General features: G+C 36.3%; 1 pseudogene; it reads right to left on the bottom strand.

The window, feature by feature from the left end:
- Positions 1 to 8720: 8720 nt before the first annotated feature.
- Positions 8721 to 9645, bottom strand: LOC119509532 (annotated as a pseudogene).
- Between the last annotated feature and the right edge of the window lie 9692 nt (positions 9646 to 19337).

Below are 19337 nucleotides of genomic sequence, written 5' to 3'. Positions count from 1 at the left end.
GAAAGTTTTTAAAATATGCATGTGAGAAGACATGCAGGCACTCTTGCAAGAAAAGAGGGGTGAGAGAAAAGAAGCCCCAGCAATGTGGGGCAATCTGCTTTTATAGGTTAGCTTTATTTACTCCTACTTCCCCTTCCTTATTTGAGACTCTTTCTCCTACCTGCCCTTTTCTGTGGGGTGGAGCCTGGTAGTAGGTGGTGCATTTTATTTGGGGGGTTGGGGACAGGCATGTAGCTTCTGGCAAGAAGTTTTTTCTGAAAGGTTTCTAATCTGGAAGAAACAAACTGGATAACAAAATTGTATACATGGTATGAACAGAAGAAGGAGCAAGATGGAGTTTAGGGTATTCTCTAGAGTTTTTAGGGACACTATTGATTAGGGTTTAGCATACTATGGCAGTTTGCAATATCTGGCTGAAATTTGCATAAGAAAAACTTCTAGAATGATTTCTCAACTCTAAAATTTTTAGGTAACTAATTTTATGGTGCAAAGGCCAGGCTCATCTTTGGAATCATGTTTCATGTTGCTAGGGAGAATTACAACCCTGGAAGTCATGTTCCACATAGGAAGAATGTAGTGAGTTTATCTGTAGAGTTTGGCTTAGAGAGGGAGAGACCAAAACTGAGCAAGAAAAGAGGTTCTCTGGGGCTGACTTTTAGATATTAATTATAAGTGGGCTTAGCTTTGCTACTACAGAAATAAGATTCATAAGGGCAAGCCCTAAGTTTGAGGGCTTAACTTATTATATTTGGGAGCTCCTATTGCTTAAGAGATTAGTAGGAATTCCCCAGGTGGAAAAATTTCATAGTTTTACACTTTTCTTTAGTGCCTCAAGGAACTTTGCAAATATTTTCATTTTCTGTTGGAGATTTAATTCTTTATTCCAGATTTTATGTTACATAAGGTTTAATTGTGTTGTTTAAGTAAATTGACTAGACAGGATATAATTAGATAGTGTGCTACAGAACATTTAAATTTTGGAGTATTAGAGCAAAGTAGTATAACTGACAAGTAAATTTGATGGTTTCCATGATCTGTAATTTTTAACAATACACAGATCTGTATTAGGATTGTTAGGCTATAACATGGACAGTAAGAACATTAAGTTTTTAGGAACTTTACATAATTTCTAAATATATGACAAATTTAGCTTAACAGAAAGGCAGAAAATTTCTTTTACTTATTGTAATAATTCTTATATACTTCTTATGCAATATGTTAAGCTATTTTGGCACTTCACTGTTACAGGGTGAAAGAACAAATCATTTGTAACAATTTTCCTTTAAGAGTGAGATGACTTGTCTTTTGGAATAAATGATAAGGTCACCATGTACATTTTGATGGAGTACTTAGATGCTTAAGAGAGCAAGTCAGTCTATTTTGCATAGAAAATGCTTGGGATATATTTTTTTAATTAAATTTGAGGAAAATGTTTGCATTGCTGACAGACCTATTACCCTAACAAGGTTGGTTGTCATTTTTTGAATCCTGGCTTATCCGTGTCAGCTTAGGTAAATTTCCTGGCTATCTGTGCCTCAGTTTCCTCTTCTGAAGAGTACAGAGTTGCAAAATATATCATTGTACAGGGGAAGAAGATAAGAATGACCTTATTCTTCATGTCAGAAACAATGCAAGCACAGAGACAGTAGGGCTCCTTGTGAAAGAAAAAATTATGAACCGAAAAATTGTCAGGCTCTAATACAAATATTACAAGAGTATATTTCAAAAACAAAGAGAAAATGAATATGTTTTCATGCATACAAAAAATAACAGAATTCATTTTCAGTGTACTCAGCACAAGATTTAAAGTTGGCTTTCAGTCCAAAAAAACTTAATTATAGAGGGAAATATAAATCTATACAAGGGAATCAAGACAAAAAAATGGTAACTATATGAGTAAATATATACTTTGTCTTATAATACTGGGATCTATTTAATATATTCATTACTAAAATGAAGATAAACACTACTTAAATATCCTGATGACTGTTACCTTTTAATTAATGAATAACTGAGAAAACAGGAGACCGGATTTGTAGCATTCTTACTCTCAATTGAACTATTTAAAAGGCATGGATATAGAAACTTTTTATGCCTGAGGTGCTTAAAGTCAGTATATCATAAAAGATATGGAGGAATAGAGCAGCATTTCTTCCACCCCACAAATGGAAATTCATGCAGACATAGAGTGAGGGCCTGTGTTTATATGAACAAGTCACTGAAAACATCCTAGTCACCCAGGCTCCCCTTGTTAAATACACCTAGAAGAAGAAGAAGATAAACTCGGTAGGAAGGAGGGCTCCATTTCCATTTCCTCTCGCTAAGCCTCTAATGTGGACTTGGTTGCAATCTTGCCAAGAATCATTTGGGTTGGTGTAATTCACTTGAATTACAGGTTATTCCTGTACTTAAGGAGTTGATGAGGGATAGGGATGGGCTCCCTTCTCACCCACAGAAAGATCCACCATTAGAAAACTTCTTTGAGCAAGAAGTGAGAGTAACAGCCTAGTGACCATCACCACTCCCAATCTCTGTTTAGCAACCCCTAGTTCAGCACCTGCTAGTCCCTAACCACAAGACCCTGTACTCGCTCATAAGCAAAAGCAAATTTTTGTAGCCAAATACAAGATCCCATTCTTCCCTTAACCAAAAAAAGCCAACCCAACCCAGCATTAGGAACATGCAAAGTTAGGTAATATCCTGACCTGAGTCTCTTTTAGCTCATTATAGTAGCAAATTCTTCACCTCTGGGAGGAATTTTTATACCAGTTTTTGAACACACGATATATGTAGAAGCCTGTTTTATCATGAATAGAAGCTACACTTGTGGAAGATAACCACTCCTTCATCTAGTCCCTAATCCACATCACCCTAACACCACCTAACTTTCCACCAACCAGAAAAGTCAATATAATGCTGCCTCACTTGTAACTCAGGGAGACAGATCTGAGAACTGTCCTTCTGTCTTCAGTGAGGCTGGCCTTTGCCAATAAATTCTTTCTTTCCTTGAAATCTTGGTGCCATTGAATTGTATCTTGTGTACATTGGAAATGGACTCACTTTTGGTCCATAACAAGAGTCCTTGGAGATACAAGGAAATACTTTTTCATTAATGTAGGGTACGGCTTTTGTTAACCTGATTGCTTGGTTGGAGTTCTGTCTCTATAAGATGTCAGTAGAGGCAGTATGAGAATAAACTCGAGTGAAAATTTCTTGAAAATGGCACAAATAATTCTAACAACTCTAACTCTATATCTAACTGTATCTCTGTCATTGTCATACTGATAAGAAAGGAACTGTATTTTGTAATCCCCTCCATTAGTTTAATTCTGGAGTAAAAACCATCATTAAAACTTAACAGGATCCATAAATATTTTGGGAGTTAGAAATAAAATTTCTGAGGAGTCAAGAAGGAGCTGACTGTTGAACAATTATTGCATATAAAAATTTTTTGAAGTTGGATATATCTTTATTATATCAAATGAAAGATTTCTGGATAGAGAGAGGACAAAAATCTCCCTCCCAGGAGAGAGAAAGGAATGATGAACATAGTCATATGTCTCAATTCAGCATGTAACAGAAGAGCCAGGGTTTTTGGAAGGGTGACAACTCTCAAAGGCAATAGACCTATGAACAAATATAAGGGTACTCGAAGACGTCCAAGGATCATTCACCTTCACCCATCTCCCATCATGTCCTCCATTTTTAGAGAGTGAAGTCATTTTATTATGGCTTATTCTAGGGATCCTCTCACTTCTCTGATTTGCTCCTTTTACATTCTGACAGACATGAGTCTCGATTTAGAATTTTTAAAAAAATATTTTTTGGTCAATACTGATATTTAGAATTTCTTTCCCATGGTTATTCCTCTTAAAAGAAAAAAATGGTTTTGATTAGCCCACTACGTCACTCATTCCTCTGCATTTACCTTCCAAATTCTGTGTGTATTTTTTTTTTCTGTTTTGTTATGTTCTGAGAAATAAACAATTATATATAAGGAATTTATAGTTATTTGGAGAGACAAGAACATGAATATTTGAAAAAAAACATATTTATAACCTGGATTACATAATAACATTAAGAGAAGTCTTTTTTCCTCTCCAAATAATATGTCCCATGAACAAGAAATTATCATAAGATATGTTTAGGATTTTCTAAGTCTGCCATCATTCTAAACACAAATGCTTTGCTCCTTATACTGTATCTCTTTCAACTACTATAGGTGTATACAGTCTCTGGCTTCATTTGCTGGATATAAAAATGCTACATAGCATATATGCCAACTAACAAAATGAAAGCTCAAAGAGAGCAAGGGACTTTTTGTTTTGCTCATCAGTGTCATCAGCTACAGCTACTAGAGTAATACCATGTAAAGGACATAGTTGTTAATAATGTTTTCAGAGTGATATTACCAACGAGACAAACCACAATATTAGCATGAGAACTACCTTCTAGGGTAAGAATACAGCTGGCAGGTCATTCATAAGTTTTGTTTCCCCTGGGTTCTATTTATAAATTTAATTTTGAAAATCAAAACAGTTTTACATGAATATATTAAATATATTCAGTTTCCTGTGGAAAGATTTCTGTAGTCTGAAATGACAATTAAATAAGCTTAAGAGTCAAAGAAATGCAGGAGATAATTGTATAATGATCCTGAGTGGGCACTGAAGACTTGCAAAAAGGCAGGGAGAACATTTCAGGTTATCACTTTATGATGCAGAACACAAACCACCACCTTTGAATTATGCAATCTTTGACAGAGCAATTAAGGGTTTAATTACATGTATATTGATCTATACTACCCATCACATGTATTTCATGTATGATGAGTTGGGTGATGTGTTACACCAAATCAGAAAGTAGCTCTAGTTTGACTTAGTTTTGTAAGATTGCTATTTATCCATTCCATGTTGTTTTAGAATCAGGAAAATTGCAAAAGTTATGTTAACCTACTCTTTTATGAATATCTACAGGTCTTTGTGAAGACGAAGTTAGTCAATGCACTAGGAAGATTAAACTGCATTTTGCTGTGGTCACAAATGAATCTTGAAATCAGAGTGGCTTAACATATTCAATTTTATCTCCTTTTCAGGCAAAGTCCCCTGAGTGTTGGATGATCCTCTAGGACATTTTTGTCTCTGTTTCATTATTCGGTAATAATGGTTGTTTCCTCTGTTTTTCTGCCAACTTAATGCATGTCTTTCACTTGTGTTGCAGCAGGGAAAAGGAAAGCTGGAGTCTGAAATACTGACTCCTAAATGTTTCTTCCTGAGTGTGGAATACAACACTACTGTGAATTATTCACATGGTCCCACTTAAATACAAGGGGTATGAAATTATGGTGGGAGAGCATGTATACTTGGTGAACATCAAATGGGTTGACCACCACTGGGAAAACTGGTTTCCCACTTGGAATGAATTGTTTACTAAACTGTTGAAGATTAATCTGTATGTAATTTATATTTAACAGTATACATATGCATGCATAAAAAGTTTTCATTGACCAATATACTTTCCCTTGTTATCTTTCTCAATCCTCCCTGTAACTCTGAAACAGGTATTATGATTGTTTTATAGACTCTGACTGGCTAATGAACCCATATTCCCAACAGTAAACCTTGTGTACCCTACATCCCAAAACACACAACATGCTATGTATAAATATGACTTACTGATAAATTGAATCACCTTTTATCACCTTGAGAGAAAACTACTGATGAAGTTCTGGTTGCATCTACCACTCTGAATGCATTTGGAGAAATAACATGTTCAATATATGACAAATCATCTTATTTTTTGAGTACATTTGACATGAACTTAGAATCCACTGATCCTTCATTACCTACTGCTTTTCAGTTCATCCATTTATACCTTAAGTATAGTATTTCTTTTCCTCAATTAGTGACCTGAAATGACTGCTATGAGAGAATTCCTAAATAAATCTGAGTTCATGTACAGAGTTTGTTTTTGCTCTGTTGACTCACACCATCCTGTGGATGTGGGCCTCTAGCATCCCAGCTCAGATAGGATTGTCTTTAGTCAGAAATTCCAGAGCTTTAGTCTTCAAAAGAAATTGATGAGGCAACACTTATTCATTGGAGGATATGTCTTCCCAAGTCTCCTTCCTGAATATTTGCTGGTCTTGCTTTCTTGGCAACTAGATGAAGTACAGTATAGAAACCACCTGATCAAAACTGTAATCTAATTTAAAGTCCTTAAAATAGCAAACTATTTGAAAGCAGATAAATGAGGTATTGCAGGTTCCTTGAATTCAGCAATAAATTAATGTAGCCCTGGAGGAACAGGAACAGCTCCCTGAATTCAGCTCTTCAAGCATTTTTTTTTTTTTTTTTTTTTTTTTTTTTAGAAACCCAGTGCTCACTTGGATATATCTTCTTTGGTTTCTTGAAACCTGGATCCACTGGGTTGAAAACAGTACAAACAGCATTTGTAATCTGTAGCTATTATGATAAGTAGTCTTCTAGGCTTAAGAATCCCTGGAGTCTGTACTTATAGAATTTTCATGTATGATTAAAGGAAAATATCTCAGTGGATATTGCTCAGCCCAAAGAGTTCTGGATGCACTGAGCTTTCAACTCCCAGAGATTAAAATTAAGAAATTCAGCCCAATGGCAGCCAAACCAGTTCATTCTATTCTCTCTGTGGATGTGGCATTCATGACCAAGCAGGCTCAGGTAGTTTATCAGCATCCTAAGCCTGTGATTTGGAAGAGATATTAGAGTCTGGGATGTAGGGCACAAAATTTTTAGTCTAGGAAGTACGGGTGCTTGAGCCAACCAGAGTTTACACAACAATTCTAATACCTTTCTCCTCTCCTCCTAAGTTTAAATGTGGACTTGTTTGTATCCTTTCCAGTAATCACCTTGGTTTCTGTAATTCAATTGGTTGTTTGATTTCAGGCTGTTCCTGTACTTAAGGAGATGATGAGGAGTATTGTAGGCATCCTCTACCTATAGAAAAATACACCATTAGAAAACTTTGAGCAAGAAGGTGATCCTCTAGAGTCCAGTGGAACACTTATTTATGTACAGCAAGGTTTTTTTCAACCTGATCTCTTAGTTTTACTTCTGTCTCAGTAATAGGATGTCAACAGAGACAAGCAATACTAATGCTAGTGAGAATTTCCTGACAATGGCACAGAATAACTTTAACACCTTCAAGTTTATGTCTGACCCTATTTCTAAAGCTAGTTCTACTTTAGCTCTAAATCTAAATGAAGTTCTAACTCTAACTGAAGCTCTAACTTTAGCTGCAACTCCAACTTTGGCTGGAGCTGTAGGTGTAGCTGTAGTTGTATCTGTAGCTCTAACTCTAATTCTAACTTTTACTCTCTTATCATACAGGCAACAAGGGACCTGATTTTGGTAATCCCTTCCCCTTATTTTTTCCTTCTGGGGCCAAAATCCTTATTATGGCTTATTATGCATTTTAGGGGTGCTCTGGTAATAGGAGCTAGAAGTAAAAGTCCTGAGGAGGCAGGATGGAATTTTATGTCACACATGTTGACATATTAAAATTAGATAGGAGCCCTGCACATGTTTTATTCATTGGGAAGGAAGGCATAAAGATAAAAAGGGTTTATACATACAATTTTATTTCCTCATCAGGTAAAATCCACTGAAAGTTGTGTGGTTCTGAAGCATCCAAGATGCTTCCTCTGTGTTGTGCTTCCATTTTAATGCTTGGCAAAGAAGGGAAAAAGCAGGATAGCAGCACATTGGCTCCTGAATACTTCACACTGAGTGAGGCACACATCACTCCTTATTTAAATAAGATCTGGGCACATGATCTTATTTAAATATGAGAGAGCTGAAAATATGATGGGAACAGCACAGAGATATATGCTGATACGCAATTGGCTACCTGTCATTGAGAAGACTGATTTATCATTTGGAATAAATTGTTTACTAAACTGATTCATCTGCATATAATGCATATTTAACATAAGATTGAGCATGGGTATTGAAAATATATGCTAATTCAATTCTTAAGAAATAACAGTGGTCATGAAGATTGGCATACTTCTGTCCTGGTTTTGATCTGGATCCTTTTCTTTTTGCCTGAGGTCTTTCATTTAGAGTGGTAATTTTAAGTGTCCACATCTCAAATGACTCCCCATTGGTCTGCAACTAGTTAGCATTTTCTTTCAGATTTGAAGATGCAGACTTTGTCTTGGTTACTGAGATAAAATAAACTCTTTTATACCAGCTACTTTTTTTCTTTTGAAAGCTGCTTCTGGTCCTATTAGTTAAGGCACTAATCCATCTAATCAGATTTATTTTGGAGATGAAAAACATTGTAGGCTGTTTTTGAAAGAAAAAGTGCTCCAAATGTATTTATATCTGGGAATATCATGTGCAAGTTTGCTCTATGGCTGGAAATGGAATAATTCTATATCTCTCCTTGGATTTAGCCAGAGAAAATACTTTATTTATAGAAAAGTGCTCTCAGATTCCAATGTAAATGGGGCTTCCTCAAGTCATGCAACATAGGATGTTAATTTTGAGAGGAGTTCTGCCCTTGAATTTGTCTCATTTCCATATCCATTCATTTCTGGTTGATCCCTATCTCTCACAATAAGTCCACCAAGACTTTAGCAGTTTCTATTAAAACCATGAATTTTCAACAAGATAGTTTCCCATCATTCCTTTCCGCTTCAATATTTTTTTAAGTAGGTGGCTTATTGCTTAATTATTTTATTCACAGTAATTGTTACCCAAGATCATCTTTTGGCTCCAGAACTTCTTCATGGCATTTTTCACCTCTGCATTTCTCAGGGTGTAGATTAAAGGATTTAACATGGGTGTTACTAGAGTATAAAACACAGCCACTGCTATATCAATGGGGAAGGTGATCATGCACCAAATGTACTCAAATATACAGGGAACAAAGAGTAAGATGATGACCGTAATATGGGGGGCACAGGTGGAGATGGCCTTCTACTGTCCTTCAGAGCTCTGAGTTCTGAGGGAACAAAGAATAAAGACATAGGAAGTGATAAGAATAGAAAAGCTGAGCAAACATATCAGCCCACTGTTGGCAACAACAAATAATCCAAAGATGTGGGTGTCAGTGCAGGAGAGTTTCAGTAGTGGGTAAAGGTCACAGATGAAATGATCAATAACATTTGGGCCACAGAAGGGTAACCACACAATGAAAAGAACTTGAATCAGAGCACAAAGAAATCCCCCAGCCCAGGACAGGACCACCAGGAGGCCACACACCTGCCAGCTCACTGTGGCCATGTAGTGCAGGGGCCTGCAGATGGCCACGTAGCAGTCATAGGCCATCACCATGAGCAGGATGGTCTCAGCACCTACAAAGAAATGCACTGCAAAGACCTGAGTCATGCATCCACTGAAGGAAATAGTTTTCTCCTTAGCAAATAAGTCAGATACCATTTTTGGAGCCATGGTAAATGAGGAACACACATCTATGAAAGATAAGAAAGAGAGAAAGAAATACATGGGGCATTCCAGGAATGGGCTAGTAGTGATTGTCACTACAATGAGTAAGTTGCCTGTCAGAGTGAGAAAGTAGTGTAAACACAATAAACAAGAGTTTCTGAATGTCTGGGCTCTGTGTCAGGCCAAGCAGGGTAAATTCTGTCATGTTGTTCATTGCTTCATGAATCCAATTTATTATTTGGACAAATGAGTTTTCTGCAAAAAGCACAGGAATCACAATAGTGATAGCTTTATTTTTATTAAGTCAGTAATACATCTGTCATGATTATCTGTTCCTGTAAGATTGATTGAGCAGATAATCCCCAGTCTTAAAGTTGGGCCATAACATTAGTCACATATTGAACACATAGCATTTATCTGAGCACAACGCCCCCTCACACACACACCATTTGTTTATGACTGTTTCAGTGTCTGGCATATCTCTTGTAATTGTATTTGGATGGATACTTTTCAATCACTGCAAAGTGATTTCTGCCAGAGGAAAAAGAGGAATAAAAAGGAGCAGGGGCAGAGATTTGAATTTTCATTACCTTCTGCCCTGTTTCATTCTCATCACAGCAGCTGCTAAGGCCAAGCTGCAGAGTTGGTTAACCTTGTTAATTTTACCTTATTTCAGGGTGAATAGATAACATCAAGTGATTTCAATGTGAAATTAGTTATGATGTAGTGATTTTAGAATCAACAGTAAAGAGTGACTATTTAGCTGCAGTTTGTTCCACCCTCACAGTTAGATCTGTGAGCTCGTGCTGCCTCAAAAGAGAATTTTATAAGAATACCACAGATTCTTTTTCAAAACTTCTGACAGCATGGCATCCTGTGGTGAATGGGACAGTGGGATACAATGTATAAACCCCTAACTTATTCGAAACTCCTGAATCCACTATACTGGAACTTCAGTAACACTTAAATTTCAGCAGTATTTTGTGAATCAATACTTATTTTGATGAAGATTATGAAACGTTCTCTGAATATGTTCTGGAAACAGATCCTGTAATTTTAGGAAACAAAAGCACCACAATTTATTTGAGAGAGCATGTTATTTAGAATAGACTTTTTTTGTTTGTTTGTTTGTTTGTATTTTATTTTCACTGATGAGTAGCCATGAAGTTTGTATGGACTTTTTATTATTGAGCTTAAATTTTTCAAATATAATTTAGGAATAATAACAAAGGCATAGATGAATTGAAAAGCATTGTTATGCTTCTGTCAAAGTTTGTAACCTAATGGTAAAAATATGTTCCAAATAAATTATAAAGGAACACAAATTGAATTATTTACATTAATATTCTTATATTTGAATGTTTGCTAAATATAATATAAGGAAGGAAAATAAAGGAAATAAGAGGACTCTAAATGAACTAAGTACTCACCTCAAGAAGTTAGAAAAACTACCTGTTATATTAGGTTAAATTTTCAATGCAGAAATTGATATTTCAGAAAATACATCAGAAAAATTTTAGATTTGATAAATAAATTTAAAAGCTTACTGTTGTTTAAAAAATACTACTAAAAGTGATGAACATATATAAACTGAATAAGAATCAAGTATGATCAATCCCTAAAGGGACATCAATTAAAAATATTGAACAGTATACTGTGACTATAGCACTGGGGTAATAAAATTTATCAATAACTAATAGGATTTTTTTCAAAGCAACATAAGTCTTTTCTTCATATTATCATTAAAAAATGGAAAAAATAAGAAAAAATAAAAGAGAATATGTGCATTCAACCCTTAAATAAAAGTATAAATGTATTAAAAATAGAAAAGAATGGGATAAATATGTATCTTACATCCACATTGGGAAGGGATTGTTAAGCAAAATGTGTAAAAACATAGGACAAATATGATAGCTTCAAGTACATAGAGACATGGAACACTCTTGGAAATAATTGTAAAAAGTGTTACCAACAAGTATTTCTATAAAAATAGCATTTACCAAAAAGACAAAAGTCTACTCACACTACTTATAAGAAAAGATAATTATAATGAAATATAATTTGAGGAAAAAATGAGGTATTAAGAATCTTCTATTTCTTAAAATAGCAAAAAATGAAATTTAAAATGCAAAACAATTTTGACTGGCAAATTTGCAAGGATGTATGAGAGTTATATTATCCAGAGCTTGTAAGTGTGTATTGGTTTAGAATATTCTGCAAATAAATCTCCCTCTAGGTAGTAAGGGCTTTTTAATTGGTCATACCCCTTAGTCTAATATTCCTTATTCCAAAAAATCTGCTCTAGGTATAAAATAACGTGCAAAAATTATACATGCAGGTTGTACCTCATTTTTTTTAATAATATTGAAAAATGGAGACAATTCAGGATGTCTAATAGTTTACAGGAAACTATTCAATGAATTGAGATATGCAGTTATAAATATCAGGTGGACATTTAGCTGATTTTAAGAGGAATTAATGATGTTGAAAAGTACCTTCAATATAATACTGAGTGGAAAACTGAAATATATAAAATACCATAAATATCAAGTTACCAACTGTATCAAATGGCATATGTATGTAGAAAAGTATCTAAAAACAGTATATTAAAATAAATAGTGCTATCTGATTTATGGTATTAATGGCAATTTTGGTAGGCAGCATTCATAAATGTTACGATCTACTTTTTCTATAAAGAATATATTGCCTTAATAATCAGTGAAATAATTTAATTAAAGAAATTTTATCTTCCTATCTCAGGTCTGTATCCATAACAACTTGAGTGACTGTTTTTCTAAGTACTGGGTAATCTGGTTATTATTCATAAAAATCTGTTACAGTGGAAACATATTTTACCTTTAACTTACCTGCAAATTGAACCCTAGTGTCACCTAGTGAGAAAAATATCAATAAAGAATTGATTGTACTTACTTCTCTGAATGTATTTGGAGAAGTAACAGGTTCAGTCTATGACAAGGCATCTTGTTTTTAGAGAACACTCTGCATGGACTTAGCAACCATTGACCCATCATTAACTGCTGCTTTGCAAGTTCATCCACTGTTACACTAGTTATAGTATAAGTTTTCCTCAGTTATTGCTAAGAGTGACTTCCCAAGTAAATCAGAGTTCAAATACTCAGTTTATTTTTGCTCTGGAGGATCACACTATCCTGTGGATGTGGGCCTCAAGCAACCCAGCTCAGATACAAATTTCCTTAGCCAGAACTTACAATTCTCTAGGCTTCAAAAGAAACTGATTGGGCAATATCTTATCATTGGGTGCCATCTCTCCTAAGTCCCTTTTCTACACATTTATCATTGCTGCATTATTGGTGACAAGATGACTTATAGTGTAGAGGTCACTTGATCAAAACTAACCTGATTATAACCCTGAAAAGAGAAAACTATGATAAAGCAGAGAATTAGAGATTGCAAATACCATGCTTTGCAATTAAGTAGAATTACCCTGGAGTGGCAGCTCCCTGAATTCAGCTTCTTTAAGCCTTTTGTCTTAGAAACCCAATGTTCATCCTGTAGATAGGTCCTTTGGCCCTTGAGTCTGGATCCAGATAGTCTGGAAACTTAGAAACAAACAGCATCTGTAATCTATGACTGGTTTTTTCAATATTACAAACAGTAATCTCTGATTGGTTATATCAAGTGGTCTCTTGGCACAAATATCGCCAGTGTTTTCATGCATGATTATGGGGAAATAGTTAAACAGATAGTGCTCCAGCCAAGGAGTTAGAGATGCCCTGAACTTCCAGCCCCCAGAGGATTAGAATTGGCAACTTCAGCCAAATGGCAGCCAAGCCAGTTCATCCTGTTGTCTCTTGTGGCTGTGACACCTGTAACACCAAGGGCATAGGGGTGAGAGGAGAGACAGCTGGGGTGGGTTAGCAGTCTCTCTATGGCTATGGTTGGAAAGTGATCTTAGTCTAGGAGTAGGGCACAAAATGTTCTTGTCCTGGGAGTTACAATGTATGAGCTTATCAGAGCACATAAAACAATCTGAACATTATCTGACTCACTTAGTTATAGGGAGGATTGATCAAGATAAGTGAAACATCTAACCTAATGAAAAACTTTTATTCTATGATTGATGGCCTAAGTATAAACACATGTAGATTAGAGAAACTGCTGCAAAATATTAAAAATGTTAATCATGCTTATGAGCGAGAGCTTGGAGTACAGTAAACTGCAACTCCTGGGACTGGCTTTTTTACTTACTATCTGTACAACCATGAGCAAGTTTCTCAGCTTCTTTATTCCTCCTTTCCCATATAATAAGGAATGTTCATATAAAATATACTGGGGTTATTTGAGATAATTCACGGATGCTTAAATGCCATTTGGCATAGAGGAAACTCTTTGTTATCTGTTGTCATCCTCCAAAGAGGAAAAGAGAGCTCATGTTGTGACTGATCCATGTTCTGTCAAGAATTATCTCAACTCATATTTGTAGCTTGCTTTCTTTATCTTAGGATAAATACAGAGAGCAGGATGGAATAAATGTCAAGTTTCAAAGTATTTGATACAAATTCACAAATCCTTAGAATTCTGAAATATTTTAGGCATATTTGACCCCCAACTGAAAAATCCAACAATGAAGTTGAGATTTCCTGAAAAGGTTGGAAGAGATAAAGGGACTGAGAGTATCATGAGAACTATTAAGTAATGGACACTTTCAAGTATCAGTCACTCTGCTAAATTTGGTAAATATCTGAGTCTCATACAATTCCCATGAGTGAGATAATATCTATGGGAATTTGGCCAAGAACCAAAGCTTACATTTAGTAATGCTCAAATTTAAGCCCAGAGTGATCTGATTTCTAATCCTGAGCTCTGTTAATGACATTATCTTATATCATATGAAACTGGTGCTCTGATGTGTTTTACATCCTGTATGTTGTGGGAGGGGAAGTGCTGACTCTGACCAACTCAGGATTATTCAGGAGCTTTGGTTCCACCACAAGGGGGAGACTGGATATGCTTCTCAGACAGATCCATATGTAGCTGCTGAACAGGAGAAAAGGGGTGGAGGAAGGCAGTTCTAAATTTCTTTCATACCTTTGGCCCCCATCTAGGTGACTTCCCTAAGGACATTCTAAAAACTTTGATTTGGGGATTTCTTGATGGTATAGGGTGGAAGGAAAGTCTATGCTGATATTCAGATTTAAGAATAAGGACATCCTTTACATGCAGGGACCATGCTAGAATCCTAGAAAACATATCCAAAAGAGATGAAGCTGCATATGTTTCCCAATTCTTCCACTCACTGATCATATGACTCTATGAACATCATTTATCTTACCTGAGTCAGATATACCAAAATATATCTTGTGAAATCATCAAACTAGTGTATTATGCAGGGATAGTGCTTTGAAAATATTTTTCTGAGTTAAATGGAAAGAAATGTTTGCATAGTAGACACACCACTAATATAACAGTTTGGGTTATCATTTTTTAATCCTGGGCAAGCTGTGCAATCTTGTGGAAATTATACAAGAGCTCAGTGCTTCAGTTTCCTTTCCTGCAAAGTAGAAGTTTGTAAAAATATAATTGTATATAGGGAGAAGATAAACATGATATCAGTCTCCTTTTGAGAATGAATAAAGACAAGGAGCTGCATTGCAAGAAAGAAAACTTTCTAAAGAAAATTTGTTGCTATAATTTCAGACACAGTAAGAAGTTCTTTCAAAAACAAGTGCTAGATCAACATGGCAATGTAAACAGCCACTGAAACTTCTCTTCAGAGACTCATCTAAAAACAAGGACAATTCTGAATTATTTGAAACTCTACAGGAGGATATAGACTGGAGAAAGACCCTGCAAATTCTGAATGCACAGAAGAGAAGAAATATCAGGTAGGAATCTTCTGTCCGGGACAAGCTAGTCCTCTTCCCTCCCCATGAGTTATTGTCAGTTTGGGAAAGGCACAGAATCAGCAGATGGGACTCCTCCCACATGGATACAAACTATAAAATCTCTCACAGCAGTGAGACATACACCCACTGTTTGAAGTCCCAGGGGACACAGGAGGACATTTCAAGTTCCCAATCAGTGAGGGACAAAGAGATTGAGGAAACATAGACAGAGACTGCATTTCCAGTACTGGGTCTGAAAGCTCTTCCTCCATTCTTGAGGGAAGCAGCAGCCAGCAGCTGTTTCCTTGCTTTTGAGACAGCTGGAGTACTGTGTCAGCTGAGAGAGTAATTTGCCACAGGTTGTCCCCCACATCAAGGCAGAATTTGGTGGTCAAAGTTAGGGCATAGTAATCCTGCAGTTTCACCTCATCTGTGTAGATGCAACTTGTGCTTGGAGGGAAAGCAACTTCTGGGGGTGACTACATTACTGAACAGTGCCATGATCTGGACAGTCTGGAAGGTGAAAAAAAATTAAATCACTTTTAAAAAGATGCTCCAGATCCTTTCTTAGGAGTACAGGAGCTGGTCTGCTTGCCCTGTATGGAAACCTGACCCTGTTTGGGCTGAGAAATATGGAAGACCCAACTATTAAAGCAGGGCTCTAAAACAAACCCAGATCTTCCTAGCTGGTGGAAAACAGAGCACCACTGGAAGCCAGCAGATTTGTATTACCAAACACAGTGAACTTTCTGGGGAGCTTGGTGTCTACCTCTTACTCCTGTGGCAGGCCATGGTAGGCCTGATTTTTGAGGGAAACCTGAAGGGCAGAGCCAATCTGACTACTGGCCAGTGAGAGAAACAAAGAAAGGAAAGAGATCAAGGGCAATCAACAAGAAAACCCTAGGAAAAAAAAAGAGGAAACAACCTCCAGAATAAACCAATCAAGAAAACCAGATACCTAGACAGCAAAAAAATCATGAGTCACATCAGGACACAGGAAGATATGGCTCAGCCAAAGGAAGAAACTAACACCTCAGCTGAGATTCAGGATTTGAAACATCTAATTAAGGATGTTCATTCAAATCCTCTAAAACAAATCAACAAGCTGAAAGAAAATGTGACAAAAGAGATGAAGGATATAAAGAAGACACTGGATGACCATAAGGAAGAATCCATAAGCTTCAAAAAACAAATGGCAGAACTTATGGGAATGAAAATCACAATAGAAGAGATGAAAAAAACAATGGAGACATACAACAGTAGACTTGGAGAGGCAGAAGAGAGGATCAGTGAACTAGAGGACAGGAGTTCTGAAATCCCATATACAAAAGAACAGAGAGGGAAAATAATGGAAAAATATGAGCAGGACCTTAGGGAACTGAATGACAATATGAAATGCAAGAATATATGTGTTACATGTTTCTCAGAAGGAGAATAGAAGGGAAAAGGGGCAAAAAGAATATATTAGAGGAAATAATCAATGAAAATTTCCCAACTCTTATGAAAGACATGAAATTATATGTTCAAGAAGCACAACATACCCCAAACAGAATTGATTCAAATAGACCTATTCCAAGAAACTTATTAATCAGATTTTCAAATGTCAAAGAGAGAATTCTGAAAGCAGCAAGAGAAAAGCAATCCATCACATAGAATGGAAGTTCTATAAGACTAAGTGTGGCTCTCACAGCAGAAACCTGTGGAGATAAGACAGCAGTGGTATGAAATATTCAAGATACTAAAAGAGAAAAACTACCAACCAAGAATCCTATACCTAGCAAAACAGTCCTTCAAAAATAAGGGAGAGTTTAAAATATTTACAGATAAACAGAGACTGAAAGAGTTCATGAACAGGAGACCTCCTCTACAAGTAATACTAGAGGGAGTGCTATAGGCAGATAGGAAAAGACAGGAGAGAGTAATTTGGAGAAGAGTTTAAAAATGAAGATATCAGGAGATAGAAAGAGGGTAGAGATCATGCATTTGATGTTGAAGGAGTATAGACAGTTCAAGAGGATTGATTGTATATCCAGAAATCTATAGCACAATACTGTGTGATAGTAGAACAATATTGTAAGTATGCTAAATACAGATAACTATGAATATGGTTGAAAGAGGTAGGTTGGGGGTATGTGTGAGAGCAGAAGGAAAGATAGAAGATAATGACTTGGACTGTATAACTTAGTGAAACCTAGAGTGGTCAATGAGTGTGATTAAATGTAGAAATATAAGAATGTTTTTTACATGAATGGGCAGCAAGAATGAATGAAATTGTGAAGTATACAACTAGGTGAATGGACAGTGAGGACAGGAGGTTGAGTGAAATAAGCCATAAATGAAAAGACAAACATAATAACACTTCACTAATATGGACTAACAATAATTTGCAAACTCTGGGAATTGAATCTGGGAGCATGAGTTATCAGGGGAAAACTTATTTAAATGTTCCTAGATCGTAAGCTTTTACAGCAGTCACATATATTCACAAGTGGTAGCAGTTCTAAATTCTGAGATTCTGAGCTGTTTGTGTGTGATCTGGTCAGTTTCTGGAGCTTTGGGTATCTGTGTGGTGCCTGGGACTTAGAGCATTGCCCCAAGCAATGGCTATTAAAGAGAATATAAGGAGATCAGGCTTCAATTGGAGTTATGAATAAAATGGACTTGGTTGAGATTGGGGTAGAACAGACTAAAGGGTAGAGGATTATATTAAGTATGTTTTTTTTTAATTCAGTTTTACTGAGATATATTCACATACTATACAATCATCCATGGTGTAAAATTAACTGTTCATGGTACCATATAGTTGTGCATTCATCACCCCAAACTATTTTTGAGTATTTTCCTTATACCAGAAAGAATCAGAATAAGAATAAAAAATAAAATATAGAAGAACACCCAAATCATCCCCCCATCCCACCCTATTTTTATTTTTAATTTTTGTCCCCATTTATCTACACATCCATCCATACACTGGATAAAGGGAATGCGATCCACAAGGTTTTCACAATCACACTGTTGTCCCTTGTAAGCTACATTGTTATACAATCATCTTCAAGAGTCAAGGCTACTGGGTTGGAGTTTGGTAGTTTCAGGTATTTACTTCTAGCTATTCCAATACATTAAAACCTAAAAATTTTGTTATCTATATAGTGCATAAGAATGTCCACCAGAGTGACCTCTTGACTCCATTTGAAATTTCTCTGCCACTGAAGCTTTATTTTGTTTCATTTTGCATCCCCCTTTTGGTGAATAAGATGTTCTCAATTCACATTGCCTGGTCCAGATTCATGCCTGGGAGTCATATTCTGCATTGCCAGGGAGATTTACACCCCTGGGAGTCGGGTCCCATGTAAAGGGGAGGGCAGTGAGATCACCTGCCAAGTTGGCTTAGTTACAGAAAGAGAACCACATCTGAGCAACAAAGAGGGGCACAGGGGGAGACACTTAGGCACAATTATAAGCAGGTTTAGCCTCTCCTTTTCAGTAACAAGCTTCATAGGCACAAGCCCCAAGACAGAGGGCTCAGCATGTCAAGCCATCCGTCCCCAGTGTTTGTGAGAACATCCGCAACAATCCAGATGAGGAAGTCCAACACCTCTGCATCCTTCCTCAGATCCTCAGATTCTCCACCCAAATTACTTTGGGATATGTTGCTATTTCACTCTAACCTACACTGACCTACCATATCTCACTTCCTATTGAAAGTTCCATGTAATTGTGTTGTTTGAACAAACTGACTCTAGAAGTTATATTGTTTAGAAAATATAGATCCTATACAAAAAAAAAAAAAAATTTCTTCCCTTGGTCTCACATGGAAGTTGAAGTTTTAACACACAGTCAGTTTCAACTTTTACCCTTTTGCCCAATTTGCCCTAGTCTTAACCAGATCTGCTTCAATCATATCTCTAATTGAAGTCTGGGCTCTTTTTCAGCTTCTTTTTTAACAGTTGCTTTATGCATTAGTACTGACATTCATATCTGCCAAGCTCTAGCTCTGAGCTTCAGATTTCATGCAGATACCCAATGTTCCAGAGACCAG

The sequence above is a fragment of the Choloepus didactylus genome, chromosome 14, assembly GCF_015220235.1.
Source record: "Choloepus didactylus isolate mChoDid1 chromosome 14, mChoDid1.pri, whole genome shotgun sequence".
Classification (NCBI taxonomy): domain Eukaryota; kingdom Metazoa; phylum Chordata; class Mammalia; order Pilosa; family Megalonychidae; genus Choloepus; species Choloepus didactylus.
This window is presented reverse-complemented; position numbering and strand designations above follow the sequence as displayed.